This window comes from Pleurodeles waltl, chromosome 9, assembly GCF_031143425.1.
Source record: "Pleurodeles waltl isolate 20211129_DDA chromosome 9, aPleWal1.hap1.20221129, whole genome shotgun sequence".
Taxonomy (NCBI): domain Eukaryota; kingdom Metazoa; phylum Chordata; class Amphibia; order Caudata; family Salamandridae; genus Pleurodeles; species Pleurodeles waltl.
This window is the reverse complement of record NC_090448.1, coordinates 8,892,750-8,914,433: the sequence shown is the minus strand read 5'-3', so window position 1 is coordinate 8,914,433 and position 21,684 is coordinate 8,892,750.

Sequence of the window (21,684 nt, the reverse complement as noted above, 5' to 3'; positions counted from 1 at the left end):
AAATGTTGTGAGCAAAAAAGGTTGCACGCCTGTGGTGGGATGGGTGCAGGAGGCCAGGTCCTGGGCCCAGCTCTCCTCCACACGCCAAAGGTTTATGCTGTGGGGGTTAGCTGCTTGCAGAGGGTTGGACGCATGATCCAGCTGAGGCCAGGCCCAGTGGCCATACCCCCACTACACCCAGTCAAAGGCCATGTGTCCTTTGGTGGGAAGGGTTGGGATGGGTGAAGGAGGCCAGGTCCTGCGCCCAGCTCTCATCCACACGCCGAAGGTTTTTGCTGTGGGGGTTAGCTGCTTGCAGAGGGTTGGATGCAGGATCCGGCTGAGGCCAGGCCCGGTGGCCATCCTCCCACTGCACCCAGTCAAAGACCATGCGTAAGAAGAGTAGCACGCCTGTGGTGGGATGGGTGCAGGAGGCCAAGTCCTGTGTTCAGCTCTCCTCCACACGCGGAAGGTTTATGCCGTGGGGGTTAGCTGCTTGCAGAGGGTTGGATGCAGGATCCGGCTGAGGCCAGGCCCAGTGGCCATCCCTCCACTGCACACAGTCAAAGGCCATGCGTAAGAAGAGTAGCACGCACGCCTGTGGTGTGATGGGTGCAGGAGGCCAGGTCCTGCGTCCAGCTCTCCTCCACACGCGGAAGGTTTATGCCTTGGGGGTTAGCTGCTTGCAGAGGGTTGGACGCAGGATCCGGCTGAGGCCAGGCCCAGTGGCCATCCCTCCACTGCACACAGTCAAAGGCCATGCGTAAGAAGAGGAGCACGCCTGTAGGACCTGGCCTCCTGCACCAAATTCTGTTGTCACAGCCAAATGTTATGTAAAGGAACTTTAATAATGAGCAAACATTCTCATGTTTATTACAACAGTGCAAAGGTCAAGTTACAGTTCATTACCTACCACATTCCAGCAAACACATGAAAAAAACACTGTTCTTGCATCACAGATTGCATGGACCACTTACTTTACAAGGGGAACAACTCTAATCAGATCTCTTCATTGTGTTTTTACCGTACTACACAGATTTAACTGCTTGCATCAAGGCTTTAGTTGAACAATTTTTGTTAAAAAAATGTAATTTCATAAACTATATATTTATATGTACAGCGTATACTATCCTCTTTATAACTATTATTGATGAGTGGGCATCCTCTTATAAGGCATAAATACCAGAGTACACTCTGTATATCTATATATCTATATATATATATATATATATATATATATATATATATATATATGTATATATATATATATATATATATATATATATATATATCACATAAAAAAGTCTCGGACTGCAGGAACTCCACACAGCGGTCCTGGGTGGGCTCCGAGAGGCCCTCATAAATCCTTCAAATACCTCCCTGGTGGATTCACAGCATCCTTATGGATTTTGGGGAGAAGGTAAAGAACTGGAATCTTCGGATGGTCACACTTAAGAAACAGGAATTCATCCCATTCTATCATCCCTTGATCTTTCCAATCAATGAGCATATCAATATATTGCTCATTCATTGATTTAACATCTCCCCAACTCACTTCTTCATAACACAAAGTGTTGTTTAGCTGTTTCATTCCCTCTGACACATATTTGGTGGTATCTTGAATGACTACATTGCCCCCCTTATCGGATTGTCTAATCACAATGGTATGGTCCTCTTTCAACTTCCGGAGGGCTTGCCACTGTTCACCTGATAGGTTGCTATTTCTCACATTCATCACACTATATCTCAACTTCTTCAATTGTTTAGTCATTTCACGCTCAAAGACCTCAAGGGCATCACAATGAATGGCAGGTAGAAAGGTAGATTTTGGTTTAAAATTACTCGGGCAGTTGCTGTTTAAAGCAATACCAGTTCCCATCAGATTTAGGATAGGATCTTCATGAGGAACCATCCCCTCACATAAATCCATTGCTGTATGTAATACATCAATATCAGAGATACATAGATTACTCACATTTGACTCCACCCCTACTTTCTCACCCCTTTTAACCTTAGTGTGGTACCACTTTTTCAATTTTAGCTTCCTAATGAACTTAAAGGTGTCAATCCTCGTCTGGGTATAGTTAAAACCACTAGTTGGGCAGAATGACAGGCCCAGAGATAAGAGGTCCTCTTCGACAGCAGACAACACTCTGCTGGAGAGATTTATAATATTCATAGTTATCACTTGCGAGCTCGGGTTACCACTCCCTGGGATCTTGTATCGTCTCCTACGCCCCCTCTTCTTGGCCTGTCTGTTCCTCTCCCTCTTCCTCTGACTCCTCGTCCTCTGCCTCTCTGGGGGTGCACTCCTTTGTGTTGATCCATCCTTCCCTGGTTCAACAGTCTGAATTGCTTTAAAAAATTCAATCTGTCCACTTCTTTATCCGATGTCGAAGCCCCAGCCAAAGCAGTGTCTGATACATCTGAAAGATTCCCATCCGAAATGTCACTTTCTTCCTGTTCCTCAATTGGTTGGCTAATCTGTTCAGAGTCCCTCGAATTTAATTCAGTAGCTCCCTCGTTGTACATATGATCATATTTCCGCTGGAATGTTAAAATGCGACCTGCCTGATAATCCTTAAAGTCCTGTATGAATTTTCTCTGCTTTTTAGCAGTGATCTCTTCCTCAAATTTACAAAGTTTTTTCTCTAAATTTTTCATATATTCATCAAGTATTTCCTGCGTGACTAATGACAGTATCTCCAATCTTACTTTCTCCATCTCTTCTAGGGCTCTATTTCTATCCTTCATTGCATATTTCGTGAGTATACGCATCATATTCAATGAGCTCTGTTTCGAATTCTCAGCCCATTCTTCGAGCATTTCTGGATCAGGATCCTCATAGGTAGGTACAGTGTAAATCCTCAATCCCCTAGGGACACGCTCCACCTCAATATATCTCTGTAGCGATTCAGCCTCCCACCATTTAGACAATTCTTTTCTGTGCAATTTTTCAATTTTTTCATACAAGGTTTGCAGTTTCACTTCCACCTTCATATTACCACGACTGGGCTGAGTACTAGGCCCCTCGTCCATCTGGGCAAAGAATAATTTGTTCGATTTCTCCTTTCGTCGGGCTTCCCATCCGGAAGCCATAATAGCTGAAATAAATTGAATAGTTGACCAATCTAAACAGGTAACAATGTCACTGATGTTGTCTTGGATGTGGGTCAAAGCACCTTAAATATGGTGCATTTCCCACTCTGTTCCTATACCATGTTACTACCAGGAAGAAATTTGCAATTGGGCAATTCTACAGTCATAAAACATTTCCAGCAAAATAGGTTCAGTGTGGACATAAGAGACAAGGCAGTTCTTCTTAGCACCATGTATGGCTTACATAGCCACACTCTTAATCCACATTAGTTCAGCTTGGATTTTATACTGATGGTCAAAATCCGTCACTCCTCTAAATGCCAAACTGCACTAGCGCGCTGCAACAGTAATAGACAAGTGCGTCGTCAATGGATTGCGGCGCAATGCTTCATAAATTCATAGTGTGTCGACAACGCGTCGTAGCTAAATATCCGTTCCCAAAGTCGATTACACACGCACCGCTCGGTTCGAGAACAGTGTAATCAACAAACGGTATAGATCGGGGAACCCTTTGTGCAATTATCACCCCGTTTCGGCGTTTAGCACGCTACGCGCGAGCATACCACGGCCTCCCGGTTACGTTACAAACACAGAAAGTCTTACTCGTGGGGCTCCTTCTGATTCCAGCGTCGGAGCAACACAGCTCTCAAATGCCTCCACTAACGCACCGATCCGCAGCAACTCACAAGTGTCGCCTCACGAAGATCGCATAATCCAAAGCCTTCGTGTCAGCCCAGCTCTGCATCTAAAGCCATTCGACTCCTGGTGAATCCAGTACAGGAGCTCCCGCATTGACGAAGAAATGATTCACATAAAAAAGTCTCGGACTGCAGGAACTCCACACAGCGGTCCTGGGTGGGCTCCGAGAGGCCCTCATAAATCTTCCAAAACTCCTTCAAATACCAGGAGACCCAGGACACCTCCAAGGTGCAAATCAATTTATTTCAGCACACAAATCCAACGCGTTTCGGCAACAGCCTTACTCATGGATACATCATTGTTACAGTGCTCCAAGTTAAAAAACCATATAATACTAGACATAAAAGACAGACAAAATCTCAGATCCCCACCAAAGGACTCAAAATGTGGCGGCCATCTTAAAGTGCATCTATAAGTACATTTCACAGTAGTTCGTACCATAGTTCTTTGGAAATATGACTCTAATCATTGTTCAAATCCATCAAAATCTTTAAATCAATGAGATATCATACTTCACACAGTAAATAGAGTAAAATTCAATTGCCAAAATACAAAATGTAAATAGAATAATTCATTACACTATAAAAGTTTGTTAAATATAAATATTTTCAAAATTTAAAATTCAATATATCACTCATAAATCTTGAATAATACTACCTGTGCTTAAATCATTCACATTTCATCCTATACCATCCAAATAGACCTGTACATTTGCACAAAACTTCTGGAGGATCGCATATTGGTATATGGAATCTATCTACCCAAGTGGGTAAACGTACAAATTTTACTACTGTAAAAATCTTATAGAACCCAAAACCTATTTTATAATAAAAATCAATAAAAATCAAAAGAATCACCCCTACTCCACGTGATCTATCAACCGGCCACCTAAACAAAATATTGATTACCCTAGATGGATGCTCAGCTCCTCACTCGAATTTAGCCCTACCGGTTCCAACGTTTCAAAGTCTATTATATATTTAGACTCTAAAACACGTAACAACCTCTCTCTATCGCCTCCCCTTCTACTCATCCTTATTTGGTCAATAACTACAAACTTCAACAGATTCTCATTGCCAAAGTGGTGGCTGAAGAAGTGCCTAGCTACTGGATAGTTTTTATCCTGGTTCTTAATAGCTCGTCTATGTTCCAAAATTCTTTTCTTTGCATTGTGTATTGTACTGCCCACGTACAATTTTTCACATGGACATATCAGACAATATACGCAATAAGACGTATTGCAATTGTAATTACCTCTAATTACAAAGCTGTCTAACCTTCCTGGAACATTTAGTGTCTTGCAGCTATTACTGGTCTTGCAGGCTTTACACTTCATACAACAGAAGAAACCTTCCATTCTCGTATTCTGCATCCGTCCTATCGATGTTACCTCATTACGACACAGATTGTCCTTAAGAGATCTGTTTCTCCTAAACGTTATTTGGGGATTGTCGCTGATCCAGTTTACCAATACAGGGTCCGTCTGCAAAATGTGCCAACTCTTCCTCAGTATTGAGCGTATTTTATACGACTGATTGTTATACGTTGTAATTAATCTAATGGACTCACTTCCCTTCTCTTGCCTCTTGTTAGTTCCATACAAGACATCATCTCTATTCAATGTCACCACTTTACGTTTGGCTTGATCGATCACTTTAGCCCCATAGCCTCTATTCCTAAACCTCTCACACATCACTTTACACTCTTGGTGAAAATCAGCTTCCTCACTGCAGTTCCTCCGGGCTCTCAGCAATTCTCCAAACAGAATACTCCGTATTAGAGTCCCCGGATGTGCACTGTGAGCACTTAGCAGACTATTGCCGGCCGTTGCCTTCCTGTACAATTTGGACACTAATTTACTGCCCCTCACAGAAATTTCCACATCGAGGAACTCAATACACTTCGAATCCAAATGCTCCGTAAATCTTAGGTTACACTTGTTAGTGTTCAAATCTCGCACAAATTGCATAGCTGCTTCCTCATTACCCCTCCAAATTACAAAAATATCGTCAATAAAACGACACCACAAAACCACATTGGTATCGAATTGGGTAATCTCTTCTGTCACCTGTTCCTCCCACCAGCCCATAAACAAATTTGCATAGCTGGGGGCAAAACAGATGCCCATAGCTGTCCCTTGCAGCTGTTTGTACAGATGACCATCAAAGATGAACACATTGTTCTTAAGACAGAACTCGATCATAGTGCACAGCATTTCCGAATGGAAGAAGAAAGACAGTGACCTTGTTCTAAGAAAATGTCTAATAGCTCTCACCCCCAAGCCATGATCTATACTCGTGTAGAGACTAGTCACATCTAAGGTTAACAGTAAGAAGTCATCTTCCCATACAATACCCTCAATGATTTTTAAAAAGTGTGTGGTGTCTCTGACATACGAGGGTATTGATTCAACAAAGGGACGTAAGAAAAAATCAATATATTTTGATGTGTTTTCCAGGAGCGACTCCATAGCCGAAACTATAGGCCTCCCTGGTGGATTCACAGCATCCTTATGGATTTTGGGGAGAAGGTAAAGAACTGGAATCTTCGGATGGTCACACTTAAGAAACAGGAATTCATCCCATTCTATCATCCCTTGATCTTTCCAATCAATGAGCATATCAATATATTGCTCATTCATTGATTTAACATCTCCCCAACTCACTTCTTCATAACACAAAGGGGGTTATTCTAACTTTGGAGGAGGTGTTAATCCGTCCCAAAAGTGACGGAAAAGTGACGGATTTACCACCAGCCGTATTACGAGTCCATTATATCCTATGGAACTCGTAATACGGCTGGTGGTATATCCGTCACTTTACCGTCACTTTTGGGACGGATTAACACTCCTCCAAAGTTAGAATAACCCCCAAAGTGTTGTTTAGCTGTTTCTTTCCCTCTGACACATATTTGGTGGTATCTTGAATGACTACATTGCCCCCCTTATCGGATTGTCTAATCACAATGGTATGGTCCTCTTTCAACTTCCGGAGGGCTTGCCACTGTTCACCTGATAGGTTGCTATTTCTCACATTCATCACACTATATCTCAACTTCTTCAATTGTTTAGTCATTTCACGCTCAAAGACCTCAAGGGCATCACAATGAATGGCAGGTAGAAAGGTAGATTTTGGTTTAAAATTACTCGGGCAGTTGCTGTTTAAAGCAATACCAGTTCCCATCAGATTTAGGATAGGATCTTCATGAGGAACCATCCCCTCACATAAATCCATTGCTGTATGTAATACATCAATATCAGAGATACATAGATTACTCACATTTGACTCCACCCCTACTTTCTCACACTTTTTAACCTTAGTGTGGTACCACTTTTTCAATTTTAGCTTCCTAATGAACTTAAAGGTGTCAATCCTCGTCTGGGTATAGTTAAAACCACTAGTTGGGCAGAATGACAGGCCCAGAGATAAGAGGTCCTCTTCGACAGCAGACAACACTCTGCTGGAGAGATTTATAATATTCATAGTTATCACTTGCGAGCTTGGGTTACCACTCCCTGGGGTCTTGTATCGTCTCCTACGCCCCCTCTTCTTGGCCTGTCTGTTCCTCTCCCTCTTCCTCTGACTCCTCGTCCTCTGCCTCTCTGGGGGTGCACTCCTTTGTGTTGATCCATCCTTCCCTGGTTCAACAGTCTGAATTGCTTTAAAAAAATTCAATCTGTCCACTTCTTTATCCGATGTCGAAGCCCCAGCCAAAGCAGTGTCTGATACATCTGAAAGATTCCCATCCGAAATGTCACTTTCTTCCTGTTCCTCAATTGGTTGGCTAATCTGTTCAGAGTCCCTCGAATTTAATTCAGTAGCTCCCTCGTTGTACATATGATCATATTTCCGCTGGAATGTTAAAATGCGACCTGCCTGATAATCCTTAAAGTCCCGTATGAATTTTCTCTGCTTTTTAGCAGTGATCTCTTCCTCAAATTTACAAAGTTTTTTCTCTAAATTTTTCATATATTCATCAAGTATTTCCTGCGTGACTAATGACAGTATCTCCAATCTTACTTTCTCCATCTCTTCTAGGGCTCTATTTCTATCCTTCATTGCATATTTCGTGAGTATACGCATCATATTCAATGAGCTCTGTTTCGAATTCTCAGCCCATTCTTCGAGCATTTCTGGATCAGGATCCTCATAGGTAGGTACAGTGTAAATCCTCAATCCCCTAGGGACACGCTCCACCTCAATATATCTCTGTAGCGATTCAACCTCCCACCATTTAGACAATTCTTTTCTGTGCAATTTTTCCATTTTTTCATACAAGGTTTGCAGTTTCACTTCCACCTTCATATTACCACAACTGGGCTGAGTACTAGGCCCCTCGTCCATCTGGGCAAAGAATAATTTGTTCGATTTCTCCTTTCGTCGGGCTTACCATCCGGAAGCCATAATAGCTGAAATAAATTGAATAGTTGACCAATCTAAACAGGTAACAATGTCACTGATGTTGTCTTGGATGTGGGTCAAAGCACCTTAAATATGGTGCATTTCCCACTCTGTTCCTATACCTTGTTACTACCAGGAAGAAATTTGCAATTGGGCAATTCTACAGTCATAAAACATTTCCAGCAAAATAGGTTCAGTGTGGACATAAGAGACAAGGCAGTTCTTCTTAGCACCATGTATGGCTTACATAGCCACACTCTTAATCCACATTAGTTCAGCATGGATTTTATACTGATGGGGAACAGGTGACAGAAGAGATTACCCAATTCGATACCAATGTGGTTTTGTGGTGTCGTTTTATTGACGATATTTTTGTAATTTGGAGGGGTAATGAGGAAGCAGCTATGCAATTTGTGCGAGATTTGAACACTAACAAGTGTAACCTAAGATTTACGGAGCATTTGGATTCGAAGTGTATTGAGTTCCTCGATGTGGAAATTTCTGTGAGGGGCAGTAAATTAGTGTCCAAATTGTACAGGAAGGCAACGGCCGGCAATAGTCTGCTAAGTGCTCACAGTGCACATCCGGGGACTCTAATACGGAGTATTCTGTTTGGAGAATTGCTGAGAGCCCGGAGGAACTGCAGTGAGGAAGCTGATTTTCACCAAGAGTGTAAAGTGATGTGTGAGAGGTTTAGGAATAGAGGCTATGGGGCTAAAGTGATCGATCAAGCCAAACGTAAAGTGGTGACATTGAATAGAGATGATGTCTTGTATGGAACTAACAAGAGGCAAGAGAAGGGAAGTGAGTCCATTAGATTCATTACAACGTATAACAATCAGTCGTATAAAATACGCTCAATGCTGAGGAAGAGTTGGCACATTTTGCAGACGGACCCTGTATTGGTAAACTGGATCAGTGACAATCCCCAAATAACGTTTAGGAGAAACAGATCTCTTAAGGACAATCTGTGTCGTAATGAGGTAACATCGATAGGACGGATGCAGAATACGAGAATGGAAGGTTTCTTCTGTTGTATGAAGTGTAAAGCCTGCAAGACCAGTAATAGCTGCAAGACACTAAATGTTCCAGGAAGGTTAGACAGCTTTGTAATTAGAGGTAATTACAATTGCAATACGTCTTATTGCGTATATTGTCTGATATGTCCATGTGAAAAATTGTACGTGGGCAGTACAATACACAATGCAAAGAAAAGAATTTTGGAACATAGACGAGCTATTAAGAACCAGGATAAAAACTATCCAGTAGCTAGGCACTTCTTCAGCCACCACTTTGGCAATGAGAATCTGTTGAAGTTTGTAGTTATTGACCAAATAAGGACGAGTAGAAGGGGAGGCGATAGAGAGAGGTTGTTACGTGTTTTAGAGTCTAAATATATAATAGACTTTGAAACGTTGGAACCGGTAGGGCTAAATTCGAGTGAGGAGCTGAGCATCCATCTAGGGTAATCGATATTTTGTTTAGGTGGCCGGTTGATAGATCACGTGGAGTAGGGGTGATTCTTTTGATTTTTATTGATTTTTATTATAAAATAGGTTTTGGGTTCTATAAGATTTTTACAGTAGTAAAATTTGTACGTTTACCCACTTGGGTAGATAGATTCCATATACCAATATGCGATCCTCCAGAAGTTTTGTGCAAATGTACAGGTCTATTTGGATGGTATAGGATGAAATGTGAATGATTTAAGCACAGGTAGTATTATTCAAGATTTATGAGTGATATATTGAATTTTAAATTTTGAAAATATTTATATTTAACAAACTTTTATAGTGTAATGAATTATTCTATTTACATTTTGTATTTTGGCAATTGAATTTTACTCTATTTACTGTGTGAAGTATGATATCTCATTGATTTAAAGATTTTGATGGATTTGAACAATGATTAGAGTCATATTTCCAAAGAACTATGGTACGAACTACTGTGAAATGTACTTATAGATGCACTTTAAGATGGCCGCCACATTTTGAGTCCTTTGGTGGGGATCTGAGATTTTGTCTGTCTTTTCTGTCTAGTATTATATGGTTTTTTAACTTGGAGCACTGTAACAATGATGTATCCATGAGTAAGGCTGTTGCCGAAACGCGTTGGATTTGTGTGCTGAAATAAATTGATTTGCACCTTGGAGGTGTCCTGGGTCTCCTGGTATTTGAAGGAGTGTTGGAAGATATATATATATATATATATATATATATATATATATATATATATATACTTAAAAAAACAAAGGTTACAGGGAGGTTATAGTTAGGCACACATTTTAAACGTACAAAACCATAGAAATTCACCAGCTATAGTTAGAGTTACCTCAAGTAACCACAACTCGTGCCCTAAGGTAACTCTAACTCTTGCAGCCGCGGAGCACATTTTTTTCTTTAATAATTTTACTGCAAGCATTACATTGATATTATGAATGATGTTATCAAAGATGTCATGACTACCATAATACCACCCAACCCTGCGCTGTGCATGACCTTTGGACATGCGCATTGTGGGTTGTTCACAGGGCATGCAGCCAGGGCATGCAGCTAACCCCTATAACCACCCAACCCCGTGCTGTGCATGGCCTTCGGCCCATCCACCTTAGGCCAATCTCGCCCTCCCATCCCCAGGCCAATCTCGGCAATGGAGACCCCATCCATCAGGGCCAGGCATAAATATTTAATTTTCTTTTGGGATGGGTGGCCGCACGGTACCTCTCCCCAGGCCAATCTTGGCCTTGGGGACCCTATCGCCTGGGGCCTGGCCTAGTAATTATTATTTTTTGGGGAGGGAGGGGGCTGCGTGGCTTCCCTCCCCAGGGCCAATCGCAAGCCTGGGAACTCCATCCCCCAGTCCCACCCATGTGACCTGGGTGGCCCCCAGGGCACCAAGTCACAATGTTGGGGACCGCGCTGGGAAGCCTGAAGGCACCGCGGTCCCAGCTTATTCCCCACCTCCTGTGGGAGCCAACATTGCTGTCACAAAGAGGGAGCTGCTGAAGCTCCAGGCAGGGAAACAGAGGAAACCTCTGCTCACAGTGAGGGAGAGGCCGGGAAGCCCACCTCATTCTCTTTAGTAGTAGCCCCAGAGAGGTTGGGGGGAAACACAGCCCCTGCATTACATTTACTTGAAGCCCTAGGGATGTAGTGGTCACCGGGGCTTGAATTACGAATATGTGGCCCGGGAGGTGGCAGTCCCCGGGGAAGCGACGGGGTTGGGGGCCCCCACACTGGATTTGTATATATATATATATATATATATATATATATATATATATACATATATGAAACACAAATAAAGAGAAGTGAAGTTATGATTAGTTTTGCTTTAAGATATGTTTAACAGAAAACCTTAGACATTTCTTAAAAACACATATAAAGGACAGGAATGGCTATGGATTATAACCAAAAAAGCTGTGTAATTCAAGTCATGGTTAGGCCCACAATCTCTTACTCGCACAGCAGCCATAGCTACATACTGCGCACTATCCTCCGCTGGAGGCCAACCACCGCTGTACATGGACTGTGGCCGTGTGACTCGGAGACCGGCCACAGGCAGCCGTGCCCTGTCCAGCGTGCTGCATGTAGTCAAACCTCACTGCCCAAGCTCTTTAACTGTGCACAGCAGTGGTTGGCAGCAGAGCCAGCGCCCCACTGGTAGCCAGTCCAGCTGCACATGGACATCAGCTGTGCGCACCGTGGGCTTCTCAGCGGAGCCACCACCCCATGGGGTGCCAGCCCAGCTGCACATGGCCATCAGCTGTGCACAGCGTTGGCTTGGCAGCAGAGCCACTGCCCCATGGGGTGCCAGTCCATCTGCACAAGGCCACCAGCTGTGCGCAGCGTGGGGTTGGCAGGAGAGCCAGCGCCCCATGGGGTGCCAGCCCAGCTTCACATGGCCATCAGCTGTGCGCAGCGTGGGCTTGGCAGCGGAGCCAGTGCCCCATGGGTAGCCAGCCCTGCTGCATATGGCATGGGTAGCCATCCTAGCTTCATATGGCACATTTAGTAAGCCCAGCTGCACATGGCCATCAGCTGTGCACAGCTTTGGCTTGGCAGCAGAGCCACTGCCCCATGGGGTGCCAGTCCAGCTGCACAAGGCCACCAGCTGTGCGCAGCGCGGGGTTGGCAGCAGGGACTGTACTGTGGTCAGGGCTGCTCCCAACACTTCTGATGTGACCATTTCCCACCTGTGGCTATTGGCCAAGTACCAGTAGTGCACTGAATACTATTTTACTTTTTTTTCCACAGGATTCACAAATCCTGGACCCTCCCTGGGTCCCGCAGACTTGGGATTCGCGAATCCAACATAAGATTTTCAAATCCCACAATAAAAATAATTTCCCATTTGAACTGGGTGGTCTTGCTGCTCCGGATTTGGAGCTATACTATAACTGCGCTCAGGCGCATTTTGCATATTATTGGCTGCGTCCGGTTCGATATCTGCCGCATCTCGCGCCTGAGTCTGATTCGGTGTGGCCGGATGATTTGGTCCGCGTTCTAGGTAATCCTTCCTGGCCTCGAGCACGAGGCGTTGACACGGTGATGTGCACCGCTCGGGCTTGGATAGTGCTACAGTGCCGCTGTGGGGCGAGCTCTCCCTTTGCTCCTTCGCTACCAGTTCTCGCTGTGGCGGATCTGGAGATGTTCCGCGATGTGCGACTGTGCGATTTTCTCCGGGAATCAAGTTTAACTGAACTGGGTGATTGGTTTGTGAATGGTCGATTGATTTCCCCTGGAGATGCGCTAGATGATGGATGCTCTACAGCGTTGCAGCGACTGTACGTGCTGCGTGTCTGCGCAATTATACGAGCCTGATTCACTGGACATACGGAACCTCCATTGGAGTGTCAGGCCTTGGAGGTGTTGTGCTGCGCTCAGTCGCCGCATAAACGTATTATTAAATTGTATAATTGTGTGCAGGAGCAGCGGGGTGACCGTTGTGAGTCTGCTAGAATGTGCTGGGAGGCAGATGTGGGTGAGCCTATATCTGAGCAGGAGTGGTGAAGATGCTGTGCGCATATGTGAGCTTTATCCCCCAATTATAGACTACGCCTGATTCACTTCAAATTTTTGCATTGCCTCTATTATACCCCTAGCGGTCTCTGCTCGATGGGCCTGCGTACGGATGCGTGCTGTGAGCGGTGCCGTGCTCCCGAAGCTGGTTTTTTACATCTTGTATGGGAGTGCGCAGAGGTACATGCTTTCTGGGTGGAGGTTGTGAGAATGATTGAGGAGATGTTTGGTTCGAGGCTGCCCTTCTCCCCCAGAGTAGCGCTACTTGGCTGTGTGGACGAGGTGCGGCAGACCCATAGGCAGTTGGGGAGCCTGCTCCTGTTGTTGGCCAAGTGCAGGGTTGCGATGGGCTGGGATCGGGCCCCGCGTGGATCTGTTTGGCTGCGTGACGCCTCCTTTTTTCAAGAACAGCTGCTGATTTTTTGGGAGTTGACCCCAGAGGGTTCCCGTCCAAGGGATATCTGGGCTCCACTGCGCTCCTTTCTGGATGCCTTATAATACGGTTGTGTTTGTACTACATGACAGTCTATGCGCTTAGCTTCTTTGTGTGCCTTCACTCTCCTCTCACGGTGTGGGAAGAGTGTAAATCTGTTTGAAGCTAGTACCCCTGCGTTCTTTCTCTGCCTGCCTCCTTTTTCTCCTTTCTATTTGCTGTTTTGTAGTTAGTTTATAGCCCGCTGAGCATCCTGTGAACAGCCTCGAGATTGGATGGACGCTGGCATTTCTATTTTGTGGAGGGTCGGGGCCCCTAGCGATAGGCGGGGACCTTGATGTGGTATATTGACAAGAGAAGACTCGAGAACTGTTTGTACTCTTCCTCAACAGGTGGTGCCCCAGGGACTTTACGGGGCTTGGATTTTTTTTATCCTTCTGTATCTTGCTTTGCGGGCTGTCTTCTTATTGTATTGTTGTATGTTACCTTTCTTTAAAAATGTAAAATAAAAAAAAATAGTTCTTAATACTTATTGTATTGCATGAGGTTGAATTTGGGGTCTGCACCCTGCCCTCTTACGCCCTTTTGCTTTTTTATTTCCTCAACACGGTGCTGTGCAATGGCAGCCTCAATGTGAATTTCCTGTTGTGTCTAACCAATGAGGGTGCTGCGGACTCGCAACTCCAGAATGCACTGTGGGATGACAACGTCCCTAGTGCAATGGTACCAATGCATTCATTTGATCTGATTCTGTAAACCCTCAGTGGAGTTGGAAATCCTCCATGGACACATGAATTAACATTCTAGATATCCCTACAATTTCACCTCTTCATGCCCCTGTGGAATTCTTTGTAACTAGTAATTTTTTTTAAACTACTGAACGGATCTACACCAAACCAGACACATGTAACTCGTTGTGTGAAATCCCAGTTAAATGTCAGCTTTAGTGTAATTCCATTCAGCTGATGTTTTTTCTGTATTGATGGGCAAAGAATCCTTCCAGTTAAAAAAGGACATATCAATATTGCGAGCCCCCTGTAGTTTTAGGGTTCGGCTTGATGGATATACACGAAACTTGTCATGAAAAAAGAAAGGAGACGTACCTTTTTTGAAACATTGTGTGTAGATTGGAGGAACAAAGCCAAACCTATGTAAAAAGGTGCTTTTTCAATGAATACTCTGTCCTAAGCATGCCTACAGAGTTATGTGAGTATGTAGGTTAGTGTTTTTTCTTCAGCGCAAACCTAACTAAAAAGCAGCAGGGCACTGAACCAGGCCAAGAAGAGGTGCATAGTCACCTGGTAACAGAGGAGGAGCTGGTTCGTGGATGGGTGATGCTGTCTTTCAACAGCTGCTTCTCGAACTCTTCCCTAAATTGGAGCCGCACTGGGGCGGTCCTGTGAATACCCTGCAGGTGCTCCAGATTCTGGGTGCGTAGAATGGAAATGCCTCCTGCCTTCTGTTTGTTAAGTCTGCAGTGTGATGGTGTCCAGAGAACCACCAGAGATGGTGAGTTTGTCCGCTCCTTGTGCGTTTGTGAACGACGCAGCTGGTTTTGAAGCTGGTGCGAGCCTGCAAGGGCCGCTAATGGAGTTACATCAGAATGGGGGTGATGTGATCATATTTCTTCCGGCCCCAGATGAGACATGCTGCAGCATGTGGGTTGCACATAAGAGTTGCCAGTGTGGGGTTTGGGAGGCCATGGGGCAGGGCATTGCCAACACCCAGAAGGAAGAGTACCAGGGCTTGAACAGCGGTTCTGAAGTTGCTTTCTGGAAGGAAATGTTTTACTTTCTGTAGAAGAGAGAGCTGGTATCGGGCTGTCTTATTTTTTTTTGGGCGATGTGTTCCTTAAGGGTGACGTTGGTCTCCAGGGTGAATCCAAGTGACTTGGCGTTCACTGAAAGTTGGGGTTTGAAGCCGTCAAGGTGCATGACATTGAGCCAGGTTCGTACTGTGTATTGTTTGTTGTTCTTTGCAAATAACAGGAATTCTGTCTTGGTTTCGCTGAGCTTGAGGTAGTTGGTGGACCTCCAGGTCTGGATGATGTGCAGACAGTTTGATCTGCATTTTTTGAGGTGCAGACTGTGTTTGAGTACCTGATGCAGAGAAGACTTTCAAGTCGAGTTGCCTATCATCGGCCCTGCGATGGATCTTGATGCTGTTACCTGAGAGCAGAGCACCAAGCACCATTGTAAACAATGTAAGTAAATACCCAGAACACTTGTGAACTGTGTCCTTTGGTGACTCCTTCTCCCCTTCCAGTGTCAGCCTCGAGGACAGTGGCTGCTTCCAAAGTCAGATACCTGAACCCTTCTGCTTCTTTCTAACCTGTCCGTGGCTATGAATGTAACTCAGTACATTTCCCACTTGGGGTAAAACATTGACTTTAACTATATGTTCAACAAGCAACCCCTACAGTCTGTATAAAGCTGAAGCACAAACCTCACAAGGTCTCAAGCTCCACCAGCTGGAGACTGTGTCTTTCAAAGCCCCAGCAGCTGCATATTTCCTAATGCTCCATCCCCGATGTCAGGGTGGAGGACTGAATGTATATCCGGGAGGGGAGTGCGGCTTCTGGAGCTGAATGTTGAGCCAACCAGTGGCCGGAATTGCATGATGTGCAGACATGTCCTCTCCTGCTGCATTGATTTAGCTCATCTAGGTCTGTGATATAATGGAGGTTTTCTTAGCTAGCCTAAAGAAAATGAAGATTTCATCCGAGGCAAGGAGGTGGCTCTTGCATTTATCACCGATGGGCAGCTCTCCCCAGCAGGAGCCGTCACTGCTTCCATGATGTCATTGAAACAAATCTTTCCGAAACTAAAGATGCATCATCTTTAAAAAGTTGGTATCAGGTAAGAGGGAAGACGATGAGTGCAGAATGAGCATTGATGGGAAAAAATAACAGATTGAGGTCAGCTCGCATCTGATGGAGTAGGTTAACAATGCACTACACTACAGCACCAGGAAGGAGGTCCACAGCTGGAGGGTCCCCAGGCATCAACAAGCAGCAGGAGGAAGTAGTGAGGAAGAAGCAGAGAAGTTAAGAACAAGAGCCCACAGCAGGAAAGTCCTGCAGATGGAAAATGTGGGATTCCAGGAAGTCAAGAAGCAGGCAACCAAGAGGCAACCAAGAGGCACCCAAGAGGCAACCAAGAGGCAACCCAACCAAGAGACACCCAAGAGACACCCAAGAGGCAACCAAGAGGCACCCAAGAGGCAACCAAGAGGCAACCAAGAGACACCCAAGAGGCAACCAAGAGGCAACCAAGAAGCAACCAAGAGGCAACCAAGAGACACCCAAGAGGCAACCCAACCAAGAGACACCCAAGAGACACCCAAGAGACACCCAAGAGGCAACCAAGAGGCACCCAAGAGGCAACCAAGAGGCAACCAAGAGACACCCAAGAGGCACCCAAGAGGCAACCAAGAGGCAACCAAGAGGGCAAAGAGCAGTCAGGCTATCGAAAAGAAGAGGAGGTGGACTTTACAGAGTGGTGTAAAGAGAATCCGAGGAAGTAAGGGAAAGCTCTTCAGAGCGTGAATGTCTCACTAATGGCAATGCGAAGGTAAAGTCAAAGGTTTACGGCCACTGTAGAGACAAGAGATAATGCCGCACAAGTCGAACATCCACTTCCTGTTAAAGAGGGCACATCGTTGGCGCAGGAGGTGGGGTTTGGATATATTATCCTCCTCTGCACAGGCTAAGGGTACCTCCATTTCAGGAGAAGGCAATGGGACGCTGATTAGATGGCACATTAAAAACCTGTCAAGCACCAGGGAAGTTGCTTGCTCAGTTGCTGTGAAACGGACTTGAGGTGTTGAACCAATGGGCTGTTTTAGGACGACTGAGGCTTCACTGAGTACAGAGCCATAGGCCAGGTTTGCACAAAATTTGGATATGTCAGTCTTGGCTTCCGCCATAGATAGGGGTGGTAGGGGATGAAACATCTCGATGAGGGGTTCAGAAAGAGATCCGAAGATGAGTAGGTAAGAATGAATAAGGAGACCTTACACTTCCAGACCCAATGTGCAACATATATTTTGGCACTCTCTGGGAATTAGGGGTACAACATGGAAGAACATTCACCCTTAGAGACTGATTTAGATATTGGCAGTGGGAATACCCTGTCACAAACATGATGGATATCCCACCTGCTGCATTACAAATCCGTTATATCCTATGGAACTTGTGTTAGACTTGGCATCGTTGGCGTGGTCTCCCCTAACTTTTTGTCTCTGTTCCCCAGGTTGTTGTATACTGGACTCTGTTTTTGCTGTTTTTGTTACTCTGGGCACTTTACCACTGCATACAGTGCTAAAGTGCAAGTGCTCCTATGTAAAATGTATGTGCAATTGGTTTATCCATGATTGGCATATTTGATTTACTAGTAAGTTCCTAGTAAAGTGCTCCAGAGGTGCCCAGGGTCTGTACATCAAATGCTACTAGTGGGCCTGCAGCACTGGTTGTGTCACCCACATTAGTAGCTCTGTGACCATGGCTCAGACCTGCACTGCAGTGTCTGCAGTTTAAACTGCTAATTCGACTTGGCAAGTGTACGCACTTGCCTGGCCTGGACCTTCCCTTTACTATGTGTCAGGCACCCCTAAGGTAGGCCCTAGGTAGCCCCATGCAGAATGCTGCACACAAAGAAGCACCAAAGCACCATTTTTGAATGATTTCTCCTCTTTTTGCTGTGCTAACTCCAACCCTGGGTGGCGTTAGTTCTTAATAATTCCAGGCGAGCTCACAGTTCATTGCATTTACTTGGAGCATCCACCCTAATAGTACAGGCTTTGCATTAATGATCTGAACATACAATTCTGAAGTTTGTACATATGGACACAAATCATCTTAGTGGCAGTCAGACTTCCTTCCTACAGCCATACTGAGGTACAGTAAACTGTCACCAATTTTTTTTTGATGCATGAGGTTAGACCGTCCTACCTGTCCAATGGAAAAAAAAAAGTATAAAACCTTGTTGTCCTTCACCCCAAACAATGTCTTCTGAGAGTCAGGGTGCCGGAATTCGACACCACTTTTCCTTGAATCAAAAATTGACCGGATGGTGCATGTCATGCTAGAATATAATGTAATTATTGATTTGCATTTCATATAATTATACCTAATTTTCCTCCAAATTTTGCATAATTGCATGAAAGCATATTATGCAAATTTTGCACACCCTTAATTATTATCAGAGAAAGGGCTTACCACAGGTTTCAAAGTTTCTGTCCTGGACGTTTTCATAGACAACGTGTGGTGTCCGTGGCCCTGCTCAGGATCTCTGTTGCTAGCCGACTTCCTGCACTTTACCTGGAAGCCTAAGCAATGCATAAGGCTCGCAGTGTAATGACGGTGGCTGTTTTGATGCAAGAGAGGACACTGGCCACCAGCAGGTTGTTGTCTAGGTAGATCACAAGCTGAGATCTGCGGGAGCAAAGGAGGCCTCTGTTGTTGTGGAGGAGCTTGTTAAAGCACCAAGGGGCTGAGGGCAGACCAGAGGGAAGGCAAGAGATCTATTGCTTCCAAACCTCCCACTGAAACTCCAGGTCTTGTTTGGAGTTAACTAGAAGCTCTCCTACATTGTGCACCAAGATTTCCAGCTCAGCCACACACTCATCTGTCTCACTATCACTCCTGCACCCTTCTTCTTCTCCCTATTGCATGTTTGAGCTCTCCCTCCAAACCTAAAGCAGAGAGCGGTAAGGGTGGTTACCCACAATGCATTATTGCTCCGTTGGGTGAAGCCTTAGTGTACTGAGGGAAGATTACCACTTCCGTAAGGCTCCTTCCTCTCCACCCTCATCGCTGCCTTCCCACGTGCCCACTGAGCTCTTTGTGGTGACCACAGAGTGGGATTAAGGAATAAAAATAAGCAACACGGGTGTTCCTCCTTTGGTGTAGCTGCTCAATTCCCTCAGTGCTCCCAGTGCCACGCTATGTGGGAGTAAAGTTCCTCACCGGGAGTTGACTTTTCCAAGTGGGAATACTTGTAAATCTGGGTTAACCCCCTTGAATACCCACAAGCCAGCAAATGTATGGCTATTTACTCCACCGATGTGATGCTAAACTCACGTATGTTAAGGGCAGCAGCAAATGTTTATATGAGGTTGACAAGCGAAACACCCCCAAAATTGGTGGGAGTCCAGAAGAGGCAGGTGGGCAGATTACTCCGCAGGGAAAATACTTTCCATATGAAAAATAGAAGGTTTAAAGTGCAAATTCACTCTAAAATGCAAGTGTTTGTAAATACATAGTACATACAATTACACATAGAAAAGTGGTTACACACGTGCATATCGCTGAACACATAAGAGAATTTGTCAGCTCCACCTTTGACGTCACAGAACCCCAGCAGAAGTTGTGAATCCTTTGTAATTCCCATAGTAGTTGGAAACTCGTTCCACTCATATAAGAAAACGTATGGGAGTAAATTCCATACCTATATTTTGTGACTCAGGCCCTGGTGTTACTTACACTGAAGAATTAATAAATAAAGAGGATTTAGGAGTGTCATAGCATGATAAATACTTAGATCAAATTTTCTGAACCACAGAGTTATGTTGATGCTTTTGTCTAAATAAGTCAAAGTTAACTCTTGCACTCTATTGATCAACCATCATGTACATACGTGGTACACGTGGTGGTATCAACCAGCACTCTAGGCGCTATCTGGGATAGGGTGTCTGCTCGACATTGGTCATCTTGTACTGCACAGCGACTGTGGAATCATTGAACTATCTAGTATGGACCACTGCTTCTCATTGGATCCATTGATCTGTCTAGCATGGACCACTGCTTCTCATTGGATCCATTGATCTGTCTAGCATGGACCACTGCTTCTCATTAGATCCATTGATCTGTCTAGCATGGACCATTGCTTCTCATCAGATCCGTTGATCTGTCTAGTATTGGCCACTGGTTCTCATTGGATCCATTGATCTGTCTACTATGGACCATTGGTTCTCATTGGACCTAATGATCTGTCTAGTGTGTAGCATTGGTTCTCATGGGATCCATTGATCTGTCTACTATGGATGATTGGTTTTCATTAGATCCATTGTTTTGTCTAGTATGGGCCATTGCTCCTCATCGGATCCTTCAATCCGTCTAGTATGGACCACTGCTTCTCATGTGATCCATTGATCTGTCTACTATGGATGATTGGTTCTCATCAGGTCCATTGATCTGTCTAGTAATGACCACTGATTCCTATTGGATTAATTGATCTGTTTAGTATGGAGCATTGCATCCCATTGGATCCATTGATCTGTCTAGTATGGATCATCGCTTCTCATCGGCTCCATTGATCTGTCTAGTAAGGACCACTGCATCTCATCAGATCCATTGATCTGTCTAGTATGGATCATTACATCTCATCCTATCCATTGATCTGTCCGGTATGGACCATTGCTTCTTATCAGATCCATTGATCTGTCTAGTAAGGACTGCTGCATCTCATCGGATCCATTGATCTGTCTAGTAAGGACCACTGCATCTCATCAGATCCATTGATCTGTCTAGTATGGACAATTGCATCTCATCTGATCTTGATAGATATCTAAATTCAGCTTGTTTACAAATTTCTGCATGCTCATTTTCTAAGGCGTGCTCACAACTTTAGAAGCAACACATTATTAGATAATGAATGATGCCAATATTTATTTGGTTATGCATTTATTCATTAATTCATACATTTTGCAAAGAAATGTCAATGTAATATAAGGTTTCTGAGTATAACACACAACCAAGAGTCATGCCTTCTGCACTCTGCCATCAGCTGAGGTATGAGACCTGCAACACAAGGCGCAAAGAGATGGCGGCTCCTAGCACTCCACGTGGCCGGCCAACTCTCTCGACAACTACTCAGGACAGCGGCGAGAGGTGAAGCAATGGTCCCAAAGGAGGATTGTTGTCAGACCCTTAGCTAGAGTGTGCAGAGAGCGGCCGTCGACATCCCCCGGAATGCATTTCAAGAAAGTACCAGACCTCTGAGATTTGCCACTAAAATATCCAGGCAAGGAGACTGAGTATTAGAATATTGTG